The sequence below is a fragment of the Papaver somniferum genome, chromosome 5 (genome assembly GCF_003573695.1).
Source record: "Papaver somniferum cultivar HN1 chromosome 5, ASM357369v1, whole genome shotgun sequence".
NCBI classification, from domain to species: Eukaryota; Viridiplantae; Streptophyta; class Magnoliopsida; order Ranunculales; family Papaveraceae; genus Papaver; species Papaver somniferum.
Genome location: NC_039362.1, coordinates 10,535,979 through 10,545,260, shown reverse-complemented (window position 1 = coordinate 10,545,260; position 9,282 = coordinate 10,535,979).

Sequence of the window (9,282 nt, the reverse complement as noted above, 5' to 3'; positions counted from 1 at the left end):
GAACCAGTTACCTTGATTGCCATTAAGACATGTTGCTGCCATGAGACCTCCTTTAAAAGTTCCAGTGAGAAATGTACACTCACAGAAAATCATGGGACGACATAGTTTATATCCCTCTATACAAGCTCCAAAGCAAACAAAAAGTCTGTTGAATCTTTTTGTAGCATCATTGAAATCGAAATCAATAAATGACCCATGGTTTGTTTCCCTAACAACATTCACCCACCAAGAAAGATCAGTGTACGACTTCACATCATTACCAAAAATCTGTTTGTGCGACAACTCAATTGCATGATATGCGTGGTGATACTGGATTTCGATGCCACCACCAACTTTAAGATAATCTATGATCTCTGCTGGTGTTATGCGAGGGTTGTGCCTGACCATCTCATGAATTAGACTGTTCATGAGTTTTTTTGTAATTCTTGGATTCTTCAACATATAACCACCGCCACAGATGTGCCTTCCCACATATTCCTTTATCTTTAAAACATCAATAGAACTACCAATGGCAGTTGCGTGAAGCTTCCATGAACAACATTTCACACTACATACGGCGGTGAATCTCTCAAGGTCATTCTGCTTCTTAATTACCTCATATCCAGTTCTCATGCAGTATTTTGGCATGCTATACGTACGACATCAACACCACCATATAATAATTGATATGTATCATCAAAAATCTTATCCCAACCATCTGGAAAAAAAACACTCTTGGGGCTTCTTTACCTTCTTTCAAATAACTATTCTTTGCACTGACAACTAAGTCTGCATTACTGTCAACTTCCATACGCCTAGATGCGCCATTTGAAATTACATCCACGTGCAAATCAAAGAAAGCTGATTGCTTTGAAGAATGTAATGCAGAGATGCCCTGGAGTGTTACATCGGCAAGAACAGGAACTATCGCTTGATTCTGGAAATAGTTAACCAGAATAGTCGATGGAGTCAACCAGCTCCACATATTACAGAGGCAAAATTTCAAATCCTCTAAAGTTGAAAACGATGTAACCTCATATGCAAAATGATATTTCTTATGGTATACATGAGAATATATGGAGAAGTCTGGCTTGGGAGCAACGTCAGACATGTTAACCCTGTAAAAACTGACATGTACTGAGATGAAACAAAAATAGTCTTTGTACTGACATGCTATAAGCAATACGTATTGACATGTACTGACTCATATTGATATGTATTGGCATCTACTACAGGATGAAAAGAGAGCATGTTATATGCAGGACGTATTGACATGTACTGACTCATATTGATATGTATTGGCATCTACTGTAGGATGAAAAGAGACCATGTCATATGCAGGACGTATTGACATGTACTGACTCATATTGATATGTATTGGCATCTATTGTAGGATGAAAAGAGAGCATGCTATATGCAGTACATATTGGCATGTACTGACTCATATTCATATGTTTTGGCATCTACTGTAGAATGAAAATAGAGCACGCTATATGCAGTACGTATTGGTAATACATACTACACGATCTGTCTAATGAAACTAAATAGAACGGCAGCAGAAAAATGTATAAAATACAAAAAATCAGATTACAAAAAACAGAACAGAAATCATAAAAAGAAATCATACCTTGTTCGAATCTGAGATAAACCTAATTCGAAGCTCAAATACCTAATTGAAACACACAAAAATCACGAAAATTACTTAAAAAACGAACGGAAATTACTTCGAAACTGAATTGACATTGTAAATCATCATAAAACAGAAATCATAAAACGAAATCATAAAAAGATAACAATGTACATCATATACAATTATCCTGATAGAAATCGGATCAGAATAAACCTAATTATTCATCAAGATTTCTAGAACAGCAGCAGAAAAGGATGATTGAAAGGATAAATACCTTGGTTCGAAGCTCAGATGACCTAATTCGAAACTCAGAAGAACCTAATTCGAAGCTCAGATGAAGATGATTGAGAAACAGTACCAGAAATTGATTCTATCCAAAACGCAGAGTGAGAGAAACCGATCTGAGAAGAAAAAAAGAGGAAAGAAACTGACTTGGTTTTATGTTCGTCACTTTGAGTTGCAGAAGGGTATGTTGGGAATATTTGAAAACTGGTCTTCTGTAAACCGCACGTGCATGGACTAGGGGATAAAGTTTCTGGTCCCAAAACATGTTTTTGGACTAGAGGATAAATCAATTCTAGGAGTGGACTAGCCAGTAACCGATTCCCTCATTTCTGGACTAGCTAGTAATTCCTAGTTATTTTGAACTATCAACGAAAGACCACTTCCGACCCAGTTTGGGCAATTTGGCTTTAAGTAATGAGACTAAAATCACTGAGAAATTAGAAGATTAACTATGGAGTAATTAAAAACAGCCTCCGCAATTAAAAAAACAAATCGTAAGAATAAACAAGAACTTTTCGTAGTAGTATCAAGATTACGAAGGGTCTAAATCTTGATTCCATCATCATCAATTTGAGTTTTTATTTTAGTTCTTGACGTGACTTTTGCGGCGGTCTCTTTTGGGGTTTTTTGGGTTGTGTCGAGAGCTTGTCGCTTTTGTTTTAGTAGGGTTGTCAGTTTGTAGCTCTTGAGCTTGTTTTCCTACTCCTTGCAGGTCTTTAATATATTTCTTTATTTTTACCGATCAAAAATACCAAAAATACCAAAAAAAAAAAAAAAAGTGATTACTAATAATGCCGCCTGCAGCCTACATTATGCAGGATTGCACGACCGTCCAAATGATAAAAGCCAAGAGCAAGATGGTCAAAGAGAAGTATTAAAATAACAACCACGCATCCATCCAAGTATTATATGAGAGGATAAAAGATGACATCCTAATGCATACGTAATCCTAGTTATGGGGCGAACCTATGCCATCATGTCACCTCCACCTAATTGTACGTAGGTACTTCTTTAAAGGTATGGGTACCATGTAACGAAGGGACACCACACTAACTATAGGGTGACCACTTAACAGAATTCATAAGCCCAACGTCACGAGCATGATGTAATAATTTGTCGGATAATTTCATACTCCCTCCGTTACTTTTTAATATGCCAGTTTTTATAAATAAATATTTCAAAAAAATTGATCAGTTTTTTAATTGTGAAAATCAAATGTTACTTTAATTTTCTGGGACCATTTTTCTTTTAACTTCTTTTGATGACAAGTGTTATGTGGACTATTTCACTTATTTTTTTGGCTGACAAGTGTCATGGGGACCATTTCACTTCACTTCTTTTATCGACAAGCGTCTAGATGACCGCTTTCAATAATTAGTTCTCTTAATTTTCTTAATTTTCTCAAAAAAAAAAAGAAACTGACCTATTAAAAAGTAACGGAGGGAGTACTTTTGAGTAGTAGAGTAAGATATTAGTAAATCTACTGAGAACATCCCAAAGCGCAAAGCCGATCTCAAAAAAAAAAAAAAGAACCTTTTTGGGTATGTGGGCATGAAATCCAACGTCTCATCTAAGTAAGTTTTGGTGCAGTTTTTCTTAGCGGTTCATGATAAAAAAAAATTGTTAATTATTACGTCCACAAGGCATTGCGTATTTTCTTCTTATATAGCAAAGAATCATCCACGCATTGGACTATTAAGTCTATTTTATTATATTTTTCTTAATGCTCAAAGAATGTAACGATTGAAGGAGTCTCATTCTAAACTGAAGATTTCAACTTTACCATAGGCTCAGTCCAACAAATCGATGGAATTAAGTAGTGTATCAAGATGTACATGAATATATTGTTTTGTATATCTTGCACGTCGGATCCACGTCGATGCAGATATGTACTCACATACCAGCTCTGTTGCTCCTAAATCTACCAAATGCTCTGGCCAATTCAACAATCGACTACTCATGTTGAAAAAACTCTGATGAAATAAAAAGAAAATCAATCAAAATGGCTGAATAAAATCAACAGGGATATCTTTGAACACAAAGTAGTTCTGGATTTATTACAAGCAAAATCTCGTCAAAAATTCAAATTTGTTCCTCTCTTTCCACAACACACAAAAGCACGGTCCAGATATGGCTATTGAAATCTCACTAACTTAATTAATTACTAATATTTTTATTTGAATTTATGTAATGCTCAGTTGATTTAATATTGGAAGGCTCCATCCACTAAAACGTATTGAGAAAATGGGCTATATAGCCAAAAGCGCACATTTTTTGGGCCATATGGACAGGTAGATATTAGGCCTGGGTCAAATGACCAGAAGAATTTTTTTAATGGGAGAGACCTTACTACCCTTCCCCTTCGTATCACATTACTTCTCGTCTTCTTCTCGTCTTCTTCGTCACAAAAACCAGATCTGAAAAGCTACCAGCTTTCGTTCTCCATCGCCGCCATCAACACCGTGGAAAATCAAACTCCCTCTTCAAAAAAATTTCATCACCACCACCAGCACCACCATCAATTCCACCACACCAAAAATCCTCGTCAGTATCAACACCAAGTCGACTCAATCAGAAGTATTTATCACCACCACCACCACCAACCCGGATCAAATCTTTTCTTAATCGCCACCATAAAAAGGGTAATTACAATTTCTATCTACTAATTTTAGGTTTTCTTTCGTTTCATTTTTTTTACTGATTTTGAAATTGGATTCACCTGCTTCATAATTTCTCCATAATCTTATCCCATGCTCAAGATTATGGCAATTTTACTTATTACCCATTTAAAATTGGACGAAGCTGGAATCATCCATCTAGGTTCAATTAAATTTGGTCAAAATTGTTGTCAATGAGAAATTTGTTACGAAATCAGCGTGTATGCTGCGAAATTGGTTTGTGTGAAGTGAAATTGTGTTGATTCCAGGATGAAAACAACTTCATCCAGGTTTAATCTGCAGTTTGAGCTGATTTAAAGTAGGATGAAACTTGTTTCAATAAGCATATTTCCTCTGTATACATTCCATTTTACAAAATTGATTGAATTCATATACCTAGATGCACTAAAGAGAAGAAAAAGTTATATTTTATTCAAAATCGGTTTCATCATGTTTTAGGTTTAGTTCAATTTGATTTCATCCCTGTTTGCTGGTGATGAAACTGATTTCATCCCTTTTGAATTTGTTTTTATACAAGTTTAAAATAGGATGAAACTAGTTTCATCCTGCTTAATTAGGATGAAACTAGGATGAAACCAGTTTAATCCTTTCTAAGATTGAGTAAAATTTATTTTTTTTGTCAAAATATGCAGGATGAAAACTAGTTTCATATAGTTTATTCATTGATATAATATTTTCGCCAGAATACTCAACTAGAAACCAATTTCATCTAGTTGTAAACTTTCATATAGCTGTATTTTCGCCAAATGTGCAGGATGAAACCAGTTTCATATAACTTACATATTGATATACCTTAATTTCGTAAGAATACTCAGGATGAAACCAATTTCATCTAGCTGTAAACTGTAATATAATTGTTTTTTTGTCAAAATATGCAGGATGAAAACTAGTTTCATATAGTTTATTCATTGATATACCATTTTCGCCAGAATACTCAACTAGAAACCAATTTCATCTAGTTGTAAACTTTCATATAACTGTATTTTCGCCAAATGTGCAGGATGAAACCAGTTTCATATAACTTACATATTGATATACCTTAATTTCGTAAGAATACTCAGGATGAAACCAATTTCATCTGGTTGTAAACTGTAATATAATTGTTTTTTTGTCAAAATATGCAGGATGAAACTAGTTTCATCTAGTTATAGACTATTATATAATTGTATTTTCATCGGAATATGCTGGATGAAATCAGTTTCATCTCGTAAACTGTAATATACCGTTCATTATATGGACTTCTCTCTGACCATCTGCCATTTTCTTCATTCTCCATGCGTTAAGAGTAGAATGTTCTTGCATACGGTTTTACTGACCTGTTTGTGTTGCTTTAGACTTTAGAACTTGAGGATTCCCTGTATGAATCACTTATTAATGCCATATGAAATGGCATCAAGCTCACCATCTATGTTGCATATAAATTAAGTAAAGTTGCGCTCATTTCTATGATTTTCAGAAGCTGGTTAAGACATGTAATTATTTTCAATGGTTTTAAAACAGCATTGACGCGGTTTCAGACCGTGACTTCGTTCTGGAATTCTTGTCAGCGAATTCAATTGTAGCTATCCATCTTTCTCGACTTGGTGAAGAATGGGTTTTATGGGCGTCGGGGGAGTTTGGGTTCCTTAGCCCAAGTGATGCAGTCTCCACCGGCAGTAGCATCATGCCTCAAAAGAAGAACCATGACCCAATGGAACTTGTTCGTGGAAAATATGTCAGAGTTGTAGGAGACCTTGTCACCATTCTTGTACTTTACAAGGGACTTCCACAAGCTTACAACCGTGATCTACAGGTAATACTTCTGGCGTTACTGATGTGTAGTTATATCTGGGATACATCTTGATAGAGTAAGACATTTTTGCTTGGAACAGTAAGCCATTTTTATCTAGTAAACAAGGCATGTTCTATCTTTCCATATTCTTGGTTTTTCGTATAAAAATGACCTTTTCATTATGATTCTTCATATTTACATGAATGAGCATAGAAAACTGGCAGACGTTAGTGAAGGAAGAATATAAACTGTTGGTTGTGTTTATAGGTGTGTTAAATCATTCTGATTTATTGAACAAAAAATCTGATACATCTTTTCTTATTGTGCAGAATATTCCATTTAGGACTTCCCATGATATAGTTGGACGATCAGTTGCATTGTGTGTTTCAAAAAAGTGTGATCTACAGGACTTGTCCCTTGATGAGGTGAAAAGATTAAGTCCAATGTTTGAGCAAGATGTTTATCTAATCAGTCAGGCAAAGGAACTGGGGCTTTTCCATGGCTCAATGGTTGCTTTTTGGCAGTTAAGGGTATTTTAGGTGATTAATATTTTTTTTGTTTTATTTTCCTGGGTCAAATATCCATTTTGGCTAAATGAACAGTATTTTTTTGTTTAATGTCCATATAAACAGTATCTAAAGCTAAGAATCTATTGCACCCAGAAAATTTATGTTTTGGTCTTTTTGACCAATTTTGTGAAACGTATTTGGAGCCTAAGTGAATTATTTGAGGCCTATGAAAATTTTCATCTCAACTTTTTAGATGGTAAGGGGTGTCTAAAACGTACAAAAATACTAAACTACCCTCTGCACTAACCTTAATAATTCAGTTATTTAAAACAAATTTAAAACCAAAATTATTTCTGTTAATCCTTAATCAAAAATTTTAATCAAAACATATTTTTTTTCAATTTTCACCAAAATCAAAAACTAAAACCTAACCCAGGCAACAATTCAATTATTTTTTTTTTTAGGTTTTTCAAAAAATATATTTGGCGACAAATAATTCGAGTTATTGAGTCAAAACACTTGAAGTCGTTCCTTTTAAGAAAGATCATCAATAATTAAGTATGAATCTATGAAATTTCTTCATCAAATATTTCTTAAAATGCACCATAGTCGATTTATTTACGCATTAACGTACACCGAATCTAAGCAGAATCGGTCTATGTTTTTCCTCACATCGACTAATTTTGGTGATAAAAATTTTTATGAAATTTTATACCCAAATGGAAAACTAGTATATTGAAAATTCGATTTTATGTTCTTTAAAAAATTTTATGAAACTTTTATACTCAAATTGAAAATGAGTATAATTTATACTCGAGTTGAAAATGAGTATGATTTCATACCCATTCTCAAATTGAGTATGATTCATATTGAACATTAAAAGGAATAATTTCATACTCACTCTTAACTCAAGTACGGATTTACATTGTGTTTTATACCTAGTTTTCAGGATATTTTTTGTTAGAATCGGTTCATGTAAATATTTACATACCGATTCTTAGTTAAAGAAAAGGCCCAATTTTCCCATGTATTTTTTATCGCGAAATCAGACTACATGAGCACTTATATAAACCGACTATTTTTGTGCATCATTTGGAATATGTGCGCCTATCGTGCTCACTGATTGTTATCATCAGACTATGTAGTGAGTAATATGCACCGATTCTTTGTGTTTTTAGTGAATTAAAACATCAACCTATAATCGGTCTACGAATAGGATTAACTTGATTAAACATATAGTAATCTCTCGAATTAACACTAGATAACCAGGAATAGTTTAACCATTAAGTAAAATAGTTGGCTAACAAGTTTCATTTTACTTGAAAATATCTTATTTTATCATATAGTGATAGGTCCAAAATAATTTTATATGCCCCAGCCAGTCAGGCTCTACAAATTTCCGAACTTAAAACAATAACATCGGTTTTTCCACCACTGATGTTACCATTAAGTCATTAACAAGATGAGATTTGAGATAATGTACGGAAACAATACTTATTATTTTTAGGACAGAAACCATAAATTCGTGAATGTCAAAGTTTCCCTTTTCATCAATTGGTATAAATATGCAAAAATTCTTTATGAATCGTGCCCTAAAATCACTCCAAAACCCTTTCACAAAACATCTCTCTACAGGTCTGGTGACATTCGTTTTAGGATCCACTACGCCCTAAAAAGAATCCAACATTCCTTTTAAGGGTATCTTTCGAATAACACGGATTTAGGGTGGTCTTTCGACAGTTCATTTAGAACCACTGGTAACCGGTAAATATAACCTTTCCGTTAAGTAAGAAAGAAGGCTGATATCAATGGCCACCATCATGCTTCAAAAAAAAAAAAAGATTAATTGCCACCATTATTAAAAAAAAAAATCATTAACCATAAAAGTCAACAATAATTCTTAAATACTTCTAGGTGACATAATTAAAACTACCGATATTGTTCCATCGAATTACATAAGACCCATTTCCGAGCGTCCAAATCTTACCCAAGTTCAATCATCTGAAGATTCATCAATCCCTCTCATCGATTTACAAGAACTTGATGGTCCAAACTATTCTAAGTTGATCAAACAAATTGGCCATGCATGTCAGTATGATGGTTTCTTTCAGGTAACAGAACGTAATTTACGTTTCATTTAGTTATGTAGTTTTTTTTTTTTAATTAGTTTCTTACCAGTTCCCATTAAGGATTCAATGACTATATAGTTTAAGATTAATTATATATATATATAGGTAAGAAATCATGGAGTGCCAGAGGTGATTATCCAGAAAATGTTACAAGTAGGGAAGGAGTTCTTCAGGGTGCCAGAGAGCGAAATAATGAAGTGTATTAGGAAATAATATATGAGAGTCTATATTTAGGAGATATGCACATTAAGTTGTGAGAGTTATATTAGGAAAGTGTTCTATGTTTAGAGTTTGATCTTAG